Genomic DNA, 22,593 nt, shown 5'->3' with positions numbered 1-22,593 from the left:
TTATATTACTACACATTTGATCAAACAATATGTATTTCTGAAGCTCAAGGGAGGGAGCAATTACATCCTTCTGTCCTGCCCAAATGACGCCAACTGGAACATTTGCTTGCAACTACTGACAAGAAATGAATAACACTCATTTCTGGCAGTAGTTTTTAGAGTTCTGCGCCCGTATTACAGACTTTGGGAAGCACAAAACCTACTGCCATGATTAACAATTTCCATAGAATTCACAAGGAGCATCTTCCTAGGTTGATGTTACATGCAGCCTTTGAAGAAGGAAAAGAATGCAAATAAGGGTGTTTATGAAGCTATGGGAACATTTTGTGAGGTTTTGTTTTATTCAGGCTCTAGAAAGGCATTTTAGAACAAACGAATGGAAGAGATGGTTTTAGAGCTATAAACCTTGTAAACTGGTTCCTGTTTTTTTCCGTCTGAATGGAAAGAGTACATTACGTCACACACCGCTTTAGACAAGGAGAGGTGGAGTAGTGGGGTAAGGTGGGTTGAATACCGTAGGTCGATGATAAGTGTATTTCGGAATGCATAAGCACAAGGAGCAAAAGTTTGTTCCTAAGATTGTAGGGGCCGCGGTGGCTCAGTGGTAGAGCGTTCACCTCTGATGCTTGGGGTCCCAGGTTCGCCCCCAGCCCCCGCCAAAAGAACTTTGTGGTGGACAAACACCGTGTGCGTGGGTTTTCTCGGAGTTCTCCCGTTTCCTTCCACTTTCTTCATTCCACCATTTCATTCATTACTCATCATCACCGTCTCCATACCACTACAACAACAAACCCTCCGGGTAATTAGAACTGATGTTAACCGCCAACATTATAGCCAAAATACAGTTAGATGTTCTATCTTACGGTAGCAGTTGAAATTTTCTTTTTACAGTTCGTGGTTTTAATGGCAGAGGACTGTGCAACTCTTTCATATTTTGTGCAAAGTAACCCTATCTTACGTTATCTTAAAATTTATGAAAAGACGAGCTTTCAGGGGATAGGTATACGCAAGGTGACCAGAACTTTTACTTTCAAAAACGGAACGCATACGAATCGGCGCAGGTAGGGGGGGGGGGATGACTTCTACATTGCATTTTTGGACTCAGCAGTGTTTTCAATTTACAGAATACATAAGTAAGAATAACACAGCTTTTTTAAGTACAACCCAACAATACTTTTAACTACTTGAACACTCAGAATTCCAACTCAATGTACACCTGAACCACAGAATACTCAATTCCAATTTGAACATTCAGAAGTTCTAGGCACGGCTGAACCTTCTCAATGAGTGTCGGTACGAAAGAGCGTAGAATTTGAATTGACCATTTATATTTTGAATAATAATTACGGGACATCTGGGTCATTTTTGCTTAAAACCGGGACATTTAGGCGTCCCGTTTGAGAATCAGATAAAAACGGGACAACGGTTGAAAATAAGGGACTAACCGGCTAAATCGGGACGTCTGGTCACCTTTGGTATACAGTATATATCTAAAAACGATCGAGCGAATACCTGCCAAAAATTCTACAATTATATCACTACTCGTGGGCCATTTTACCGAGTGGAGGAATTGTTTATCATTATCAGAAACAAAATCTCAAAAGTAAAAGCAATATTAGATTAGAAATTACATGGTCTGCTGGGTACATCGAAACTCGAGCTTCAAAAACCCAAATTTATTTACGTATTTTAAAACAAACATCCTGTAGCACTATTCCCAAATAAACAAATACTCGTCTGTAAACAGAATCAGTGATGATTTGTTCACAAATACACAGGAATATAAGATTGATGATATTTAGGGAAAGGAAAAACGGATATACAAAGGTCATTTTATTGTTATGTCATTTAAGCTTCCAAAACAGCCAAATCATTGTTGTTTTCATTGCATCGTGAAGCGATAGCTTGAAGATTTCAGTCGGTATTCAGAAGTGCCAGTGAGTTACTACCAAGAAACAAGGTAAGAATAAATTATCGTGATTTTTAATATGAACAGACAAAATTGAGTATACCTATTTTACTGAGATAAATACTTTTTTTTTTAAATTACTATTCGTAGCGATATTTGGAGTTAAGCTTATTCATGGCAAAGGAGCAGTTACTATTATATATTTTTTTTAAAAAAGCATCATTTTCTAAATTATTTTTAGTCTATAATACGTCGCTAATTCTTGAATAACCGCTATGTGTGAAAACCACACCTTTACAGGAGAAGCAAAAAACATTCCGAACTCTTAAAATTTTGCCAAATACACGGAAACACCTGAAAAATACAATAAAATTGGTTCTGCGAATATTGTGCCCTGGACATTGTTGTAGCTTGCTTCAACAGTATTATATTACTATTTTTGTGTTTACCTAGCACCTTTGTGCCTTTATAAGCCGATAGAGAATTTGTATTCATTAATCAATGCGTACGTGATGAGAACCAGAAGCCTATCACATAAGATCTCCAAATCATCATTTTCACTTCATTTCTTCTGTAAATTTTCTAATTTTTATAAAAAAAGGGAGGGGCAACTCTAAACTTAAAACTTTTCTGCATTTAACTTATTATTTCTATAATTAATCTTCTTTATAAAGAACTTACATATATCCACTATGGCTTCCTCACAAACTATATATAGAATTATCCAGGGGAAACAAGTTTCTACATGTTTTGCCACAAAAAGAGGAAATGATACCATACGATACATACTATAGGGAACGAGACCATAGAGATACAGACCGTGGACCTTAACAACATATACATATTTCTACAAGTTATCGTTACAGGATGCTGAATCAAATGGAATTATTTTTAAACTCATTCATCCATGGAGCAGGCACGTAGCCAGGATTTCGTAATAGAGGGGGTCCGTGACGAAACACTATGGTTATCACACCAGGGGGTGGATCAATCTAAACTATTTTACTGGCAACGTACCCATATCTTTATTAAGACAATAAAATGAAGATATGTTAGTAAGTATTTTAATAATAAACTATAAAGAAATCTCCAGTAAAAGAATATTTTAAAAATATTGAAAAATATATAGTGTTTCGAGGTCATTCGAACTCGCTTCTTCTTCTCTTCTTTCTTCTTTTTCTTATCTTCGGTTAATGCCGTCAAGGATAGTAATGAGATCTCTTTGGCAGTAAAGACATCCTATAAAATGAATTAGTGTTGCTGCGAAATTGAAAATTTCTTTAACAAGTGTAACTGGAATCTATGTTGCCAGGCTCATATTATTGGTGATTTTGGGCATTTGTTAAGTTCTACCTGAGAGTCTATCTGATCGAACTGGTTTATCGATTGTCATTTGTAGTCAATAGGATTAGCATGGAGCTAGATAGAATTCGGAATGCTCCGTTCCAATAAGGTCCATTTTAAACTTGAATCCCTTCCGTTTCCTCTACACAAAGCTCATCAAAAAGAGTAACCAAACGTTTGCTGTAGTTTTATATTTTTAACGCTGATTCTTCTTTTTGTTTCATCGTTCCTTAATATTTTCATTTACAGTTTCGAAGGGGGGGGTCCGGACCCACCCCTCGGCTACGTGCCTGCATGGAGTACCAGAAAAATGAGAAAAACAATCTATTTACCTAGTCAAGGGTTGTCTATATGGGCAAAATTCCATGTTGGTTGTCCGTTTTTAGCTGAATTTTGAAAAAATAGATAATTTGACCGTTTGTGTGCTAGATAATATGTAAGGAGAGCGGAAGTTGTATTTATTTTTCTTTAAAAGTGCTTATAAACGTGTAACTATTTGGCAAGCGGAAAGTTTCCCGCATGATTCAATTGTGGAAAAATAACGAGCATTTGTATTGTTCTGAATATGGCTGCAGGTGTACAGAGACACTCCAGTTGGTATCCTCACGCAGAGACTCTATTAATTTTAACAAAGTGGGTCCTAACTTCTCTAACCCTAAGCTAACCCTACCGTACTTTTTCCTACCTTACTCTACCCTACCCTAATCCAGTATACCCTTTTAAAGCGGTCATAAAAATTTATAATTTTTAAATTTTCGTAGTTGTTATTACATTTTTTGTCCGAAACTAGGCAAAAGATCAACTTCAGAATAAATGCCGTCTATATTACAATTTCTGTATTGTCTTAAAACATCTTCACCAGAAAAAAAAAGTCACAAAGTGTGAACTGAGAACTGAAATAAATAGTCCCTTTTTAATTCATGCTACATGACTTGCTAGTGGTGGGAAAATATATTTTAATGATGATTTTCATATATTACCATATTATTAAGATTCTATAATAAATTCAATCCTGAGCTCACTTTTTTATACAGTATTGAAGCAGATACATGTCTGATTCTTTCGAAGAAATTTAATTGATTTTTCGTTTCGTACTTGTTTAAATCGTACCTTATAACAGGGCCGTAAACGGTATTTTTTTTTAGGAGGATATTAAACAGAGCCTTACTCAGGATATTTTAAGAAAAACATACCTGCACTTTGTGTAGTAACCTAAATGGACGATGCTAAGTGAATCGTTGAGATATAATTTCCCATGTGGTCACCAGTGCTATGTCATTAGAGACATTTTGTGGGTATGACCATGCGAGTAATTTTAGATTAAATAAAGAATTTTAGAATCTCAAATCTAGATTTAACTTTAGATAACACAAATACAACGCTGAAGCAGAACAATATATAAAAAAAGTCATGCAGGAATACAATATTAAAAAATTAAAAAAAACAATAAGCTCTACCCACCTGTGAAGTTAACTGAAGACGCCAAACATGAGATTCAGAAAAAATGGTGATTATTTATGGTTGCCATAATTTTTTGATCCAAAATACGGACAAGCCTTAAAATGACGACCCATCCAAAATACGGTGCCCAAACACAGAATAAATATTTTGAAATTTCTTACCTAAAACTTACCTTTTTAGGTTATCACGCAATTGTTTGCTGTGATACTTAAAACACTATTAAAACTAACATGTTTTATATTTTTTTTCATTAACACAAATATAATAAATCATGCCATTATATTACGCATATTAAATCTAACCAAAACAACCCTGGAATGGAAAAATGAGACACGTTTTGAAAACATAACCTACTTTATTAACACTAACTAAACGGCGTGACAAACATCTTGGCATTTGAAGGCGGCGCTCCAAGTTCCCTTTAAATGCTGCCAGCAAATGCGAGACCAGCGGTATTGCCACGTTTATTTTCTACACATCCATGTCTATCCCATGTCACCTGATCGCGCTGTAGTTTGTCTGTTTAGCCATGGCCACTCCCCTTTACCACTTGGCAACATCGCGCCAGAGCTTGCGTTTTTATTCGTTTAGCTGAAATACCAAGATGTTTGTCACAGGCTTTAATATATGTTATATGATGAAAACACAATTATCTTCGACCGAGATTTTAGCGATTCCCGACTCGGAAATTTTCTGGCAACTCCAAAAATTGTCAAATACAGACATTTTCCTATTTTATGCTTTTTACGATATGGACACGGACACGTGTAACTGGTTCTTAATAAGTATTTCTTGAGCCACAATAACTATAACAGAACATTGAAACGTAAATATTATTTATTTATACCTTCGTTTAATATTCCTATTACAAACCATTAATTTCTTGGATATCAATCCTTCAGAGAACTTCGTAATCTTTTACCCAACAACCTCTCTTATTTTTATTTCAATTACTGTAACTAAGGAGCACTAATAATCTTTACAATACAATTTTTCTTCTTCTTTACAAAATATGCTCCGTTGTCGCACCTCTGATCATCTTTCTAATACTGGTACAGGTAAATAATAGTACAACAGTACAACCCTAGTACAACCCTATACAACATATCGTTGTATCTGGCGCCACGAACATGAATTTCGTTTATTTATTAACAATAAATGAAAAGAATCCTGGACCGTACAAGAATACACATTTTGATCAGCCCTTGTATATACATAGAATTACATTTTACATCAGTATCATAAATTAATCACATAATTAAGCATATTCTTTGGCCTTACATTATAATATAAATAACAAGGTGCATCAACAGAAAATAACTATAATAATACGGTCCACAATTATTTTTAGATTCACTAGGATATTTTTACTATAATGTGTATAGTTTAATTCATGAAGTTAAATATAATTGCACTGAATTAAATATAAATTTGTTCTCTAATAGAATTGATCCAAATGTAAACAGGGAATAAACATTCTACGTGAATATACATATAGAACACATAAAGTGCTGAAGGAGTAATTATAGTGTTGTGAACGCAATAAGACAATATAGCATACATTAACATTGAAGAAAATAATTGTTACACTAGAAAAATAGTTGCAAATAAAATAACATGAGGAGAAATACAATAACTAAATTATACAACTATAAAATACTGTGTTTATCTCATTTTGAGATTGAGTTCCCTCTATTACACATTATTTATATTAATTTTACTTATTGATCTCAGGAGGGACTACATTTTTGACTAAGTCCATCCAATTCTTTCTAGTATTTTCGGTAGGATGCCATAATTTTATTTCATCGACATTTCGTAATATTTCACAAATTACATATATTTTTAACGTACATTTTAATAATAAATTGAATAAAGAACACATTAACCATGGACATAAGCAAAGTCGATCTAATACACATCTGTCGGACGCCTTTTTAATGGTTCAAGTTATTCGTTCAAAGGGCGCAATTAAGGAACATTGTATTCCGCATTCTTGAGTAGAATCGGATCGATTGTATGTATACACAGAATTTGGATTCCTGTTATTATAATTGCTACCACCTATGAATCTATTTTGTGCATAATTGCGATAATTGTTGTTACTTCGATTATAAGTTCGGTGGTTATTTCTGAAATTCCTATTATTATTTCTACCATTAGGTTGAGTTGAATTACCGGTATTATTTAGATTACACGCTCGTTCATTAAAACGACGATTGCCATTTCCTTGTGTGTTGGAGCTATTTCCATTCTGTACACTTATATTGCGAATATGAGCATAATTAATAGGATTGCGGCTAACATTACCCTGACCTCTGTTGGGATTTTTATTGTTTTTCTGCATCAAATATTGACTCTCGAAGTTCTGCACTAACATGACCATATGACTGAAATTGACACATTGTGCAGACATTAACATTTGTTGCAATCTGAACGGCAATAGGATGCGAATCGAAGCAATTATGCGCGATTCGGGATGATTAGGATTTAAAGCTTTTAATTCGTTGTATGTTGATACTACGAATTCCGTAACATTCTTGTGACTTCGTGGATCGAAAACTTTGGTACGTAATAAAGCATCCCTATTAGCAAGCATAAAGTCGTTTTCATAATTAGACAGAAGGGCAGCTTTAAAATCTGAATAAGCATGTAGGTTTTCTCGAATGGCTTTGAACCACGTTAAGCATGGGGGTTGTAGGACGTGTGGAAGTATCTTCAAGAATTTCGACTCTTTGATGCCTATTAAGTCGCATTCATCCTCAAACTTTTCAATAAATACTCGTGCAGGAATATCATCAGGTCCACCGCTAAATTTAGTCAATGATTTCACCTCGCTAAATCGCAAAGGTTTGTCATTATTATGTGATTTTGAATATTTACCGTAACATTTTGACTTCCTACAGGATGTACATTTCTTTCTTCTTTCAACGTCGGTACTTCCTTCACTATATCCCGAAGACTCACTATCCTCCATAACTCGATGAGATGTTACTGGTTCTGGTTCCTTAAAAGGAGACTGATTTCTATACCCACCATCATGAGAGAGTATTGGCTCTGATCCATTATATGCAACTTGATTTCTATGCCCATTGCGAGACTGATGTCTATGTCCACCATCGTGCTCTGCCTTAGTAGAATGGTACCACTCTTGCAAACAATTCATATCCTCTCGAATTTCTCGGATGTGGAAGGCGTGTTCGTTAATTACCGATTCCATAGCTTTAACCACATCCTGCATCTCAGTGTAATTTTGGGATACTCGTTCTATTCTTTGGTCGTACTGCTTAACTCTCGTGGAAATCTGTTCCTCCAATTGACCTTCTATTTTACATTGTAATTGATCCATTTTATCTTGCAGTTGTTCCTCAATTTTATGTTGCAATTGCTTTAAGGAGTCCTCCAATTGTTGATGGGTTACATTCTGAAATTCCTCAAACTGTTGTTGAGTAACCATTTTTTGTTGGAATTCTTCCAATTGCTGATGGGTTACATTCTGAGATTCCTCAAACTGTTGTTGAGTAACCATTTTTTGTTGGAATTCCTCCAATCGCTGATGGGTTACATTCTGAAATTCCTGCAATTGCTGATAGGTTACTTTCTGAGATTCCTCAAACTGCTGTTGAGTAACCATTTTTTGTTGGAATTCCTCCAATTGCTGATGGGTTACTTTCTGAGATTCCTCAAACTGCTGTTGAGTAACCATTTTTTGTTGAAGTTGGTTCATTTGGCATGATATCTGCTTTAAAAGATCCGTCACGGTAGCAGGAGCATGACTACCACTTTGCATAGGTTGGTCTTGGATTTCTTCAGTTTCCGACATACTTCGGTTTATTCGTTTACCGCTTCTTAATATGGTGACAAAAATATTGGGCTCAATTGTGTCCGTTGTTACTGTACTTCAGAACGATACACTAACTCCCGGTATGAAGGCACCATTTAATTATGTAACTGGTTCTTAATAAGTATTTCTTGAGCCACAATAACTATAACAGAACATTGAAACGTAAATATTATTTATTTATACCTTCGTTTAATATTCCTATTACAAACCATTAATTTCTTGGATATCAATCCTTCAGAGAACTTCGTAATCTTTTACCCAACAACCTCTCTTATTTTTATTTCAATTACTGTAACTAAGGAGCACTAATAATCTTTACAATACAATTTTTCTTCTTCTTTACAAAATATGCTCCGTTGTCGCACCTCTGATCATCTTTCTAATACTGGTACAGGTAAATAATAGTACAACAGTACAACCCTAGTACAACCCTATACAACATATCGTTGTACACGGACCCAAAAATACAAACAGCCCGTACAAAATACTGACATATGGCAACCCAATGATTACTTCATCATTCTTTATGTTCATGTGACGGTGTCGATATATAAACGCGCTAGTCCAGTGAATCTTACCTTGGTAGTGGTGTTCCTTAAATACGTACGTTTTCAGGATCTTCAGTGTGGGGACGCTTCTCTGCACTGTCACTATCCTTACGGCCGGGTAAGATGGCTAGTATATGGAGCGTTGTGAAAGTGTTCGAAAACTGCGATGTAGAACAAGCTGCTAGTCCCGCAATGGTTGTTATTGGACGAGCTGTACCCCCCTTCACTTAAATTTCCGTAAGTTCCATTCCGCCTTCATCAGATTTTTAGGAGTCCTCATCACGGCGAAATTAAAATATCGCTAATTTTACAGTAATTATGTGATATCTTCAAATAGATAAAAAAAAATCGAAAACTGGAACAAGAGCTCCCTAGACAATATTATTCAACATAAGATACCGCTATCACGACTTATTTATCTGCTTTCAATTTCCAGCCATTTAGAAAATCGGAATTTATTTTCGCGTTTCTAAACGGCTGCAAATGGAAAGCTACTAGGTGACTCGTGATATAACGGTATTTCATACAAAATAATATTGTCTAGGGCACTCTTGTTCCACATTTCCATTATGTTTTATCTATTTGAAGATATTACATAATTACTGTAAAATTAGCCGTATTTTAATTTCGCCGTGATAGGGCCTCTTAAATGAGTTACCAAGATCATCTTTCTAGAAGTCAGCATAACTTCTGACTTTTTCAAATAGAACATTACAGAAACGAGGGATGAAAAACTGCAGTGATGAAATGATTTCTTCATGGTTTACGAATCGACTTGCTGCGCAGAAATTAGATCGTCAACGAATGGAATGAACGTTCGCTGGGCGTTAGTAGCCTAAATCTCCGAATTCGAAGTGGAAATATGTGGTGTGTTGTTTGGAATTTGTTCACTCGTAGAATGGATATTTCAACTTCAGGCCGACTTTCATGCAAGCATCCGTTCCGTTCTTTGCTTGCGATGTGCCTGAATAGCCAATTGAGAAAGTTGTTTAAGCACACGGTTCTACGTGTAACATAACATTAACATTCTATTGGCTAAACATAGAAATCGCAAGCACCGAACGCAATGGACGCTTGCATGAAAATCCGCCCTTCTACTTCGGAAGCAAAATTTATAAGATCTTTAAATATATTTCGAAATTCTATTGCCGCGTTTTCTCTTGTAGTTGCAAAGATTTTCTAACGAGGTTGATTTTACTAAAAGCATTCGCGAAGTCAATGTCATTTTTCCGCAGTCGTTTCGATAGTATGATTGTTACACTTAGTAACTTACACAACACAAGTAAAGACACTAAAAATGGCATGCTATAGATGCTATACAAAAGTAAGGAAGTTTTCGATAATAGCCTGGCGCTATTGTATCCATAGCGTATGCAATGCCGCCATTTCACTTTGTGTGACATTTCTATGTATTACTTGTACAACATATATTTTTCACAGGTTCTTTGCACTATATTGTAATCAGTGAACACTAAGCTACTAAACAATGCAACATTTATTTTTTTTTCGTCAAATATTAAATGGGAAATCTTCGAAAAACTAAGAATGGTTGCGTTATTGTAGCCAGTTACCCTATTTGTTTGGTTGATTCGGGCTTAGTATCCCTTTCAGAATCGAGACTATAATGACACGTGACCCTTTTTAAAGTGGAATTGCAACCATCGTAACGCATTCATATTTCAAGGCTCTGCTTTAGGGAATCGAATCTGGTACCCTCACGAAGTGCGCCTGAGCTCCAACAACCAGACCAACGGGAACGGCAAGAGAGATTAAAGAGAACATTATTTATGGTATGTTTGCAAGTTCTATTCTTTTAATCTGAAGAAGACCTTCTGGAATTCTTTGGATTTTGGATTCAAACTAAATATATAATAAAAACACATACTGTATATACTTATAAAAAATGAAGTCACGTATATGCTTTTATGAAACGCAAATATGGTTAATGGTGTGTGACATTCAATGACTCTTTTAATCATCGTGGCTATGTGAGATGGCGCCTCTGAGATCCGATTGACTATTCAGGCTTATAACCGAGGGAAGTATCTGCAAGGAGAATCAAATCCAAGAACTAATGCACAATAAGAAATTCGAGAAAAAATGGAAGCAATGATCATACTTCAGTTTTCCTTTCGGTTACCTGTTTTTAAACTAACATTTCATCTTTTTTTCTTTAAAAATAAAGAAAAAAGTCTCCTTGTTCTCACCACTTATACTCTATGGTATTTAAACCGGAAGTAGTTACTCTCTTCCGTTTCCGGTTCGAGTAGAGAGATAAAGAACGAAATGTTGCTCTGTTTGAGGACCCTAATCCATACCAGAAAGCCATTTCTCACCATATTTTTCTTATCTCTTACTGATTTTTCTCTATGGAGATAAATATTAAAACCGGAAGTAGGAGAGGATTTTTACCACTTCCGGTTTCAGTGAAGAGATAAAGGTAGAAATACTATCTATTTCCAGACATAAAATCAATTACAGAAAGATCCTCACTTTCTATTACTATTTTTGCTTTATGACGTTCAACATTGAAACCGAAAGTGACTGTTTGTTCCACTTCCGTTTTGAATAGACGCTCAAGGGAAGATATGAAATCTAGTCTTGAAAACGCTGAATCAATCCCAACAAAATTCTTCACCGTAGCTCTTAGAGTTTTGGTTCTGATTTTTGTTCAGAGACGGATGAGTGAAAAAAATTAAATGAAATCTTTAAGTTTTACGTCCCACGAGTATGCCGGCTAGGCTAAAGGAGACGGTGATGATGATGGAATGAAGAAAGTGGGAGGAAACGGGAGAACCCAGAGAAAACCCACGCACACGGTGTTTGTCCACCACAAAGTTCACTTGGCGCGAGATGAACGCTCTACCACTGAGCCACCGCGGCTCCAAGGGTGAGTGGACGACGAACAGACAGACAGATGGAGATAGCTTTCTATAAGTCTTCCTCCTACTTGTGGACAGTATAATTTGGAATTCTAAGATCAATTACAACACCAGTATACAGGTTATCGTACCCAATGTACAGAACCTATCCAACCTTGATCAAACAGCATAGAGGTATAGTCTATCTTAACATGCTAATTCTGCATTTTAAAAAAATGTGTAGACTTTCGGTTCTCGATTACCTTGCCATGAAAATTAGTGTTTCGACTTGGTCAAATTTCGTCGGTGAAGGGGCCAAGTGGGGTTCCTGATTTTTTTTTTTTTTTTATGATTTTACAAGAGACCAACTTCAAATGTCTCTTTAACGTTATTCCATACTACTTATTTCTTAATACACTACTTGTAGAAAGTTTGTCTTTCTTACGTAAGGAATTCAGCTAAGAAATATTTACGATTCATAGAGCAGGTTGAATGAGGATGTATGGTAGTCATGACTCAAAATCGTGTTTTCGAGTTACGAGTTACGAGTTCTTCGTCCCTTTACCGACGATTTTTATTATTATTATTATTATTATTATTATTATTATTATTATTATTATTATTATTATTATTATTATTATTATTATTTCAATTGCTGTGAGTATTTAGCATAGGAACTAGGCGGAAATGCATGGAACAAATCTATTAAACGTGAAATAAATCCAGTATGTACTTATAATAAAAAAAATTTACAAAAATCAATGAAGTACGGCTTTTTTCCACGGGATACGGACAAAATCTCGCGGCCGAAACATCGCCGCCCAAAATGTTGCCGGCCAAAACCTCGCCACCCAAAACCTCGTGCGACAAAATCTCACCGGGCCAAAACCTCGCTTAATTTAGACCAGGCGAGATTCTGTGTCGGGAGATCATTACAACGAGGTTTTGGTCAGGCGAGATTTTGGGTATGGCGATATTTGGGGCCGCGAGGTTTTGGGAGGCGAGGTTTTGGTCCGGGAGGTTGTCGCCGCGAGGTTCTGGCCGCGAGGTTTTGTACCCAAAGCTTTCCCACGAACAGAAGGCTCGTTGCTAACTGGGTCATTATCTCTAAAAGTCTCTTCTCTAGTTATCGTTATGGGAGACCCGGGTTCGATTCCCGGCAGGAGCTCATATGGTTCGGATCCCATGTTAAATCTGTATGTCTACGTCTCATATAGCTTCGCTGCTGAACGGGACACTTAACTCAAAATTAAAATCAATGTAGTCATAATCATGTATCTATCTCATCCAAACAACAGGAACATGAGTACAGAAACATTGGGGGTACTTGCATGTGCCCATGTTCTGTAGTGAGATTTTAACCTACGATAGCTTGCCATCTACAGCTGAATACCTCAGACTGTTTGGCTGAGATCATCGACTGTTTTCTCAATATATTATTTGTGTGTGTGTGTATTTAACAATCAAATTATTAATGAATGTGATTTAGGCATAGAGCTGTCCATGAGACGAGAAACTTATCTCGTCTCAAATACGACACAAGTAGTAATCTTTCAAATTCGAAATGAGACGAGAAATTTCTCGAGTCAACACTAATTCACTCAAGTCTTAGATCTGAAACATTGCTTTAAGAGTCTTCATCCCGGCGAAATTAAAATACCGCTAATTTTACAGTAATTATGTGATATCTTGAAATAGATAAAAGATAATCGAAATGTGGAACAAGAGCGCCCTAGACAATATCATTTTACATGAGAAACCGTTATCACGACTCACTTATCTGCTTTCGATTTTGAGACCATTTTGAAAATCGGCATTTATTTTCGCGTTTCTAAACAGCTGAAAACGGAAAGCCACTAGGTGACTTGTGATAACGGTACCTCACGCAAAATAATATTGTCTAGGGCGCTCTTGTCCCATATTTCAATTATCTTTTATCTATTTGAAGAAATCACATAATTGCTGTAAAATTAGCGGTATTTTAATTTCACCGGGATGAAGTCCCTTAATGTTAGATAATTTCATAGAATCAAAACTACGAGTATAAATTGGTAAAGTGATAATACTAAATTCTGAGAACATTTATTAACGCTTAAAGATATCCAAATGATTGCAGAGTATTCTGCAATAATAAATATGGTCTAAATGTTGTTATCAAGCACACTTTGTAGATCTTCCGTCAGGTAGAAGAAGTCTGATAAATTCTAGATGCATTTAAGAACAAATAAGCGCGAATTTTTTTCTTTTACATAAATTTATAAAACGGGAGTACAGAACCTTTTCTGAAACCGAGATGACACATCCACAAAATTTATTAAACGAAACACACGAGAACTTTATTTCTAATCACGTCTCTTCTCGTAAGCAACACTGTCTTGGCTTGAGCACTTGTTGGCGAAGATATAGCCTTATCTTAAATAAAGTATAACTACGCCATTGCTCTTGAGTAGGATCAATGTTTCGTCCAAGTGAATCTTCACTATTTAATATTCCTGTTGCAACGAACACTTGTAGCATAGTTACTGAATGGAAAGCTCAAAAATGAATACCTGGAAGCAGTTTTTTTTTCAAGGTCAACAATTTGATGACACGTGAAGCAAATAAAGTCATTTCCTCAAACCCAAGAGAAGTTTCTACCTGCACGTATAAACGACCTTCTACAGCGACTATAACAGGTATGTTCACTATATTAATTGTTATTTTTACTTGTCACAATAGCTAAGCGGTTTCAATTAAGAATTACAAAGCAAAATTAAGTTAGAAGTTATCTTCTTCAGAGCTATTTATATTGATCAGGCGCGTACCAAGAAATTTTTGTTCGGAGAGGTCCAAGCTCTGGGGGAGTCCAATACCAGAAACTACAATGTAGTATGTAGTATTGGAAGTGTATTATTTTGTATCCCAAAAGACAATAAGTAATTTTCGTGTTATATCAATCATTTCCCTATTAAACAAGTATAATTTTATTGAAAAAGTGGACAAATGTATGTCGGGTTAGGAAGTTTTTTGGGGGGGCGGATCCGGTGATCACTCTCCATGAGTGTGTATTGATACTGATATTTCATTCCGATCGAACAGAATACGGACAACGCAACAGAAACAAAAATTAAATGAAAAGAAGTCTTTCAGTTTAACGTACCTTAATTATGCCCTTTAGGCTAAGGGAGATCATGATTAAACCAAGTGAATGATGATGATTGACGAAAACACGGATATCATGTTGTCCACCACAAACCTTCTTGCTCGAGGTTTGAACCAGGAACCCCATACACCAGACCAGAGGTGGTCATCCTCCCTCATTTTGCCCTCATGAGGGCCGCCCTCACCCTCACCTCACCCTCATTTTAGTAGTTGAGGTTGAGGGCGTTGGAGGGCGAGGGCGATAAAGTAATTGAGGGTGAGTGTGAGGGCGTTAATGGAGGGTGAGAGTGAGGGCGTCAATGGTGGGTGAGTGTGAGGGAGTGTGAGTATGAGGGCGTCAATGAAGGGTGAGTGTGAGGGCGTCAATGGAGGGTGAGTGAGGGGAGGGCGTCAATGGAGGGTGAGTGTGAGGGCGTCAATGGAGGGTGAGTGAGGGGAGGGCGTCAATGGAGGGTGAATGTGATGGAGAGTGAGACTGAGGGGCGTCAATTGATGGTGAGGGTGAGGGAGGGTTAGGAAAAATGACCATCTCTGCACCAGACGTAAGCGCTCTACTATTCTTTCTTTCTTTCTTTCTTTTTTCTTAAGGTCCGATTCACCGAACGTGAATCAGTAACCTGTCTCTATTTTCTACTCGGTTATTCTCGTTTTACAGTTATTTCCAGTAACCTGGAACGACAAGAACACAGACACATCGAGGACAGTTAAAGTTCCAAAGGCTCTCCTATCGGGAATCGAATTCGGGACCCCGTATACCAAAGGAGCACGTGCTAGTTACTAGCCCTCCGTGGTCACACTGGGGTCTGGCAGACCCCAGAGAAATTACTTTTAGTTCTGATTTTTTCCTGTTGTTTTTTAAAACCTTTTTCACCTATGTAAATATAATTGGCAACACTGTCTGTTGTTATGGCTGGTACGCTGCGTCTATCACTGAATAGTAAAAACAAAAACAAAATCAAAAGATATTTAAAACATTAAATAAGACAAAAAAGTTTCTGAGGTCTGTTGGGCCCCAGTGTGACTTCCGTGTCACAAAAAATAAGTGTGACTACGGAGGGCTAGACCAGCGGGGAAAGCAAACCACTGAGCCACACTGTACCCCCAGGCAATAGAAGCAAAAAATAATTGCTGTGAGTTAACGATATCTGTGCACAGGACAGAACGCCCTAATAATATGTTTTAATCGGTGGATCAGATGTATGTGCTGTGTGTGTGAAATATTCCTAGTTCGAACCTAGGCCATGGACAACATGGGTGTTCTCGAGTTTCTGAATTTTCTTTCTACTTTCAAGTGATGACAGGAGATAAGAAAATACGTAATCATGAAGAAAATCGAATCAAGATTCCAATAGATTTAAACGTTTCAGGGCACCTACATGAAGAGAAAGTGATTTTTAAAATGTGCGTCCGTCCATTTGACCGTTCGTTCTTCCAGATGTACGTACACTCACCAAGAGGCTATAATCCGCAGCCAATTTTTAAACTGAAGGTTTGAGTTGAGTTGATTTTGAGTTTAACGTCCATTTCAGCAGCGAGGCTATATGGGACAGGACTTATTGATTAACTTGGAATCCAAACCACATAACCTCCCGCCGGGAATCGAATCAACTGAAAGTTTTATTTGATTTCCAAAAATGGATTTTAAATTTCTATCACCCAAAATAAGGACAGGGTCTAGTTTACTGAATGGTTAAAATGTAATAGAAGCGATTTTCTCGAAAGGTGATTCAAAGGTTTTTCATCATATTCCATGCAGAAATACTTTATTAACAACCCTATATTATGTGACATAAGTCATTTTTGTGGGAAAAATCCAAGAGAGAAAAATTTCTCTTAAAGAGTGAGTTTTTGTTCTTTTTAACGATTTTCTCAAATACAGACCAGTCGATTATGTTCTATTTTACAAATAAATGATAAATAAATTAATGATAATATGCCATACTTAATTTGTCCTGAGAAATCTACAATAAGTACTTCAATCTTGGAGTAAATTCATTCCGAAACCTGGCAATACGCGTATACCGTAACTGATTTGCGCTAAAAGTCTAGAAGAGGGTTAGTTTACACTTGGGGCTGAGATCTTTTGAAACGATCTTCACCAAATAGACTCTAGCGATTTTGATTACATTTCATACATTAATAGTTCAATTATATAGAGAAAGCCATCTAATGTGAAAGTTTACCTTTGTCGGTGAATTTTGTTAGGACAAATCTTTCTCAAAATGCCTTATAATTTTGCTCGTATTTCATAAATACCATAAAATGTTTCAGTAACAATTCCAACATAACATGACTTAGTTTGAGAAAATGGAGAGAAAAGTTCAGTGAGGTGGCGCGTACTGTTTTTTGTTTATTCTTCTTAGGATATGTAAGTTATTTACATGTAAGTTTAATATCCATTGTTTTGCCTTATTGAGTACATGGTTAGCCATTTTGCAATTGGAGTTCGCTTGAGCTCGTAGACCTCAGATATGTTATCCTGATTTGTGCTCGCGTTCACTAAAATCAACTACGCTCACGTTATCTCGATCTTTTGTTCAGTAATCTCACTGGGTTCGTGCTTGCTAAGGGCTGAGGCTCGCTATCCGCTTATATCCAAGTTTTAATTCTCCGCTTTAAGAAAATTTTCATACGCCACTGCACACATACAGAGTGTTTTTAAACAACTCCGACAACGTTTGGGAGGTGATTCCTAACACCAAGATATGACAAAAAGTATAGACCAACCTGGGTGCACAAATGCTTCCTTTGGGAGTTATAGGCTGCCGAAAACTTGAAAAAGTGAACTTTTAAGGTCCATAGCTCCAAAGCTATGGGACCTAACGTAATCGGGTCAAGACTTAACTTAGGAACTAATATGTGCCCTATCAAAAAATCCATCTTTTGGCATCCTAATAAGGTACTCACGCAACAATTTTTATAGAAGGAGTTTGGCTACAAGCATATAATTTGCAGTACTCAGCAACTACATCTATAAAAATTGTTGCAGAAGTACGGCAGGATTCTGAAACATGGAAATTTGGATAGGGCACATACTAGTTCCTAAATAAAGCCTTGACCCGACTACAGTAGGTCCCATAGTATTGGAGCTATGGACTTTTAAATTTCATTTTTTCATGTTTTCAAAAGTTTATAACTCCGAAACGAAGCATTTGTGCACCCAGGTTAGTCTATACTTTTCTTCTTATCTTGATGTCAGGAATCACCTCCCAAAGGTTGTCGGTGTTGTTTTGAAACACCCTGTATATAAAGGATGTACGCCTTATATTTTCAAATATTTGATAAACTGCGAAAGTCTCTTTATTCCTTCAGAGGTAGCGTGTGCACAAAATTTTGAGGTTCCAAGTTCTATTCATTTTAGATTTTGATATTTATAGTAAAGAGTAGAAGTACGCACGTGTGAAGAGATGAGATTATTTCGTTTCAAAAATGTGTCGTAAAATTGTTATTTCTTGTTGAAACACGCATTTATTTTTATCCGAAATGATTCGTCTCGTTTGAAATCTCATGACTAAATTCTGTCTCCTCATCTTGTGTCCCACTCAAATATAATAATAATAATAATAATAATAATAATAATAATAATAATAATAATAATAATAATAATAATAATAATAATAATAATAATAATAATAATACAGTATAACCTCGTTAACACGAACTCGCTTAAGCCGAACACTCGGTTAGGACGAACAAAATTTCGGTCCCGGCATCGCAGTACGTTATCTTATAGGAAGTTTTATCGGTTAACACGAATTTCGGTTAGCACGAATTACGAACTAATTTTTAGTCCCTTGAGTCAGTAAAGGTTTTGATTTAACGCGAACTTTCAATCCTTTGTTGTTGTTTTTTTTTAGATCATTTTTCTTATTTCAGATTTTACTCTAGATCAGTTTTTGTCATACACTATTTATACAGACGAAACTTGCCTTGTAAATAAGAGAAAAACCAGAAACAGGTATCTTTCCTCTCTTATGAGGTGTTGATTCTGTCCTCCGTCAAGCGCTGAACATGTAGGTGCTTGGCAGACGAGCTGGCGTCAGCTCGAGACAAAACATCTTCTCTCCCCTGTAACTCCAAACTGGTGACAGCAATCATAAATACCTTTCCGTTACTAGCGGTACTCACCCTGCTAGCGTAGTTATCAATTTTATAACTTGACCTGGATTTTCTGCGTGGAAACTTTTTTTTTTTTTTTTTTAAATCTTCGAAGATAGGATAATAAACTTACTGTAGTGTTTTCACTTTTCAGAGGATGGTACCGAGACAGAAACTAGTCTCGATCTCAATCTTAACTCGAATTCGAGACCGAGGAGTGCTTTTCGAAATCGAGACGAGACCGAAACTCTCAGTCTCGTCTCGATACAATTCTGTGGATGGTATCAAGACAGAGAATAGTCTTGGTCTCGTCTCGAATTTGGAACCGAGACTACTCAGTCTCGTCTCGATACCATCTCTAGTGTTTTCTATGACATACATAATATTCTGTAGTGATATGTATAGTCTGTATACTGTAGTGCGTATGTATGGAGAAAATGTATTCGAATAATAAAATATTGAATCGAATAATAAAATTTGGGTCCCCGGTTAACACGAATTCTTTTAACACGAACTCCTGATTTTTCAGTCCCTTGGGATTCGTGTTAACGATGGTTTACTGTAATAATAATAAAGTAAATCCCTTAGGTATTTTTTTTATATAGTACTATGTGTAATTACCAGCATAAAGTTATAGGAAATACATTTCAAATTAAAATTTACAGCTCCTGTTTTTGAGGAGCGGCCCTCTCAAGAACTCTTACCAGACACATCTTCATGTAGAGACAATGTTACTTTTATTGAGGACATTGCTCCAATCTAGGGTTGCCATTCGTCCCGGAAAATCCGGAACCATCACAGAATTGGGATCTGCGTCCCGAAAATATTTCTCGGGTCGCTTAAATGTCCCCGATTTCAGCGAATATTATAGTTTGCCCAAAAAGGAAGAGAATATTATAGTTTGCTTTTTTCACAGAATTAGGTAAATAATTATTCTCTTCTAATTATTTTTGATAATTTTCCGCTGACAATTCATGAAGAAAAATATATTGTTTTAATTAATAAAACTGAACAGACAACAAAGGGAGCGTCATTTCATATTTTGCTTGGAGGGGGGGGGGCAAGACCCCTTGATATAAGTAAAATTTCTCATTTTTCACTGACTTACTATTCTATGGATAAAATCTATATAAATCTCAAACTCAGCGGGGGCAATTGCCCCTGCCCCCTAAATGACGGACCTGTTGGAGTATTTTTTTTAATAGAAGGCAATAAATTAACCGTTCAAGAAGAAGAAGAAGAAAAAAAAGATACAACACGAACAGACAAAACGTGTGAAGGAAACATCATATCTTGAATGAGCTAAAACAGACTCTGAAAGCCAGGAAATACGGTATAACAGATCTTAAGAAAAAAAAAAAAACTTACCAAACTAGGGAGGAGAAGGTGTACTAAAAATGACTAAAAATGTGATTACGTAATACTTGAACAACTCTATCTACAGGAAGAAAGTACCGGTAAATTATTATGATTATAACACTTCTTTTCATTTTAAGCATTTCAAAGATTCTCGTAATTGAGTAGCGTTCCGAATTTTCATTTCTGAAATATGGCAACCTTACCAAACTTTTTGATAATGGACTGATCGTAATGGTTCGCTTCTAATATGCAAATATCGATGTAGTAATACTATAAGAACTTGATAATTTAATGAGTGTTAAGGTTCATGGTACTATAAGTTTTGGCTAGCATTAAATCTTAGGTTGAGGAACATCCATTTATACTGTAGATTAATACCTATGAGTACTTAACTTCAGTGTGTTCACTCTGCTTATCAATGGCTGAGGCAGACAAGGAAAACATAAACCGGAATTAAAAAAAAAAGAAAAAGAAAAAAGGGAAATGTCCTCAATCGCTCCCTCACGAGGTGAACGTTCTGTTAGATTCAGACCTTTGAAGGAAAAGCAGAAGCTTGTATCTCGTTCTAAATCATTTACAAGCTCTGAATTTCTCCAAATTTGGGGTCTTCCATTCTTCACGCGGGGACGCTGTACGACGACGTATCCAGCAGAAGACTCCTCTAATTAGTGAGTATGTAGATTTAAGTTCTTTTTGTTTCAATTCTCTGAAACAAACACCAGTGTTTCTTTCAGAAAAATTGTTCCGGGAGGCACTGCTGGTACTATTATTTTTATTATTATATTATAGACTTATTATTTTGGCTTTCTCTGGGGGGGGGTACTCTCAGAGCTACGGGGAGGCACTGCCCTCCCAAAAATATGTCTCGAAGAAACACTGGCAAACTCCCAAAATGTTCCCATCGACTCTTTATGATAATTAATTCTGATAAGCAATCCCATGGCTGAGTGTGTTCTTTTCTCCTCAAATTTGTTAGTTTTCTTTTCGATAAGATAATCATTTGAGAGTACTACAAGTGGAATATCGGAAGATAAAACTAACAAGCCCTGAGAGGCCCATTGTATATTAACTCATTACTCCTCTTCATGATTTTATTTTATTTATTTATTTTATTATTAATTTACGATATTCTAGTCAAAACGTAAGCATTTCTTTCCTTCAGCTCTCCCTCACAACATTCTCTTGCTGTAGCTGTAGACGATCCATATATCCGTGCTACTACTGGCGAAACTCCCGGAGGGAATGAGATGGACATGTTCCCTCCAATCTTGGAACTGGGGAGACTGTCCCCCCAATAATCCGATTTGAAATGTGTTTTGGGGAAGAAATGTGATTATTTGTGTCCGATTGTCACAAAGGAAAGTGAGATGAAATTTATGTTCCCTCCCCAGAATTAGCCTCAAATGTATTCGAAAGATTCAATGGATTAGACTTTTAAGGAAAGTGAGCAGTGTTTGAAAACGACTTCCGGTGAAACAGATATATATTTGTTTTTGAATATATACAAGTGAAAACAGATAAATAAAGGAATATCATTTATTTGTAATTTCAGAATAGCCTTTTCATACTTATTTTGTACATTAAACTTTTACGTAGATATTATCCAACACATTAGCTGTTTTATTTCAACAAACATTGCATTTTGTAGCTTCAACAAACTAATTCAGTAACTTCCGGTGCTCCCCTTTCTGGTCTGCTCGGATAGAGATACAGAAAATTGTAAGTCTGCGAAGGAGAGGCCTTCTCAACACTACTTATTTTGCTTAAATAAGCGGCATGAAGTTTGATTCCATTGTTCACAGCTTTCTGTGTGTACTGCTTCTCGTCTTGGACAGGCTGCCCTGCTGTCAATTAGCGGCCGACCTTATAATTTTATAAAACTTAACATTCATTAAATCATAATTCTCTCGTAGTACTGCTACAACGATAGTTGCTTATTAGAAACGAACCATAACCATCAGTTAATTGTCAAAGAAGAGATTATAACCAAGACCTCAATATAAGTAAACTTGTTCCTACGTAAAGATC

The 22,593-nt window shown here is 36.3% G+C and overlaps 1 protein-coding gene across 1 annotated transcript in view; it reads left to right on the top strand.

The window, feature by feature from the left end:
* The first annotated feature begins 1,935 nt into the window (after positions 1-1,935).
* The window catches only part of LOC145676138 (15-hydroxyprostaglandin dehydrogenase [NAD(+)]-like), a 67,187-nt gene continuing 46,529 nt past the window's right edge, over positions 1,936-22,593 (top strand). The window contains exon 1 of the mRNA XM_081747044.1: positions 1,936-1,960. The gene's annotated coding sequence lies outside the window, so the exon portion shown is untranslated. The remainder of the gene's footprint in view (positions 1,961-22,593) is intronic.

Source organism: Thermobia domestica, chromosome 18, assembly GCF_964235325.1.
Source record: "Thermobia domestica chromosome 18, izTheDome1.hap1.1, whole genome shotgun sequence".
NCBI lineage: Eukaryota > Metazoa > Arthropoda > Insecta > Zygentoma > Lepismatidae > Thermobia > Thermobia domestica.
This window is presented reverse-complemented; position numbering and strand designations above follow the sequence as displayed.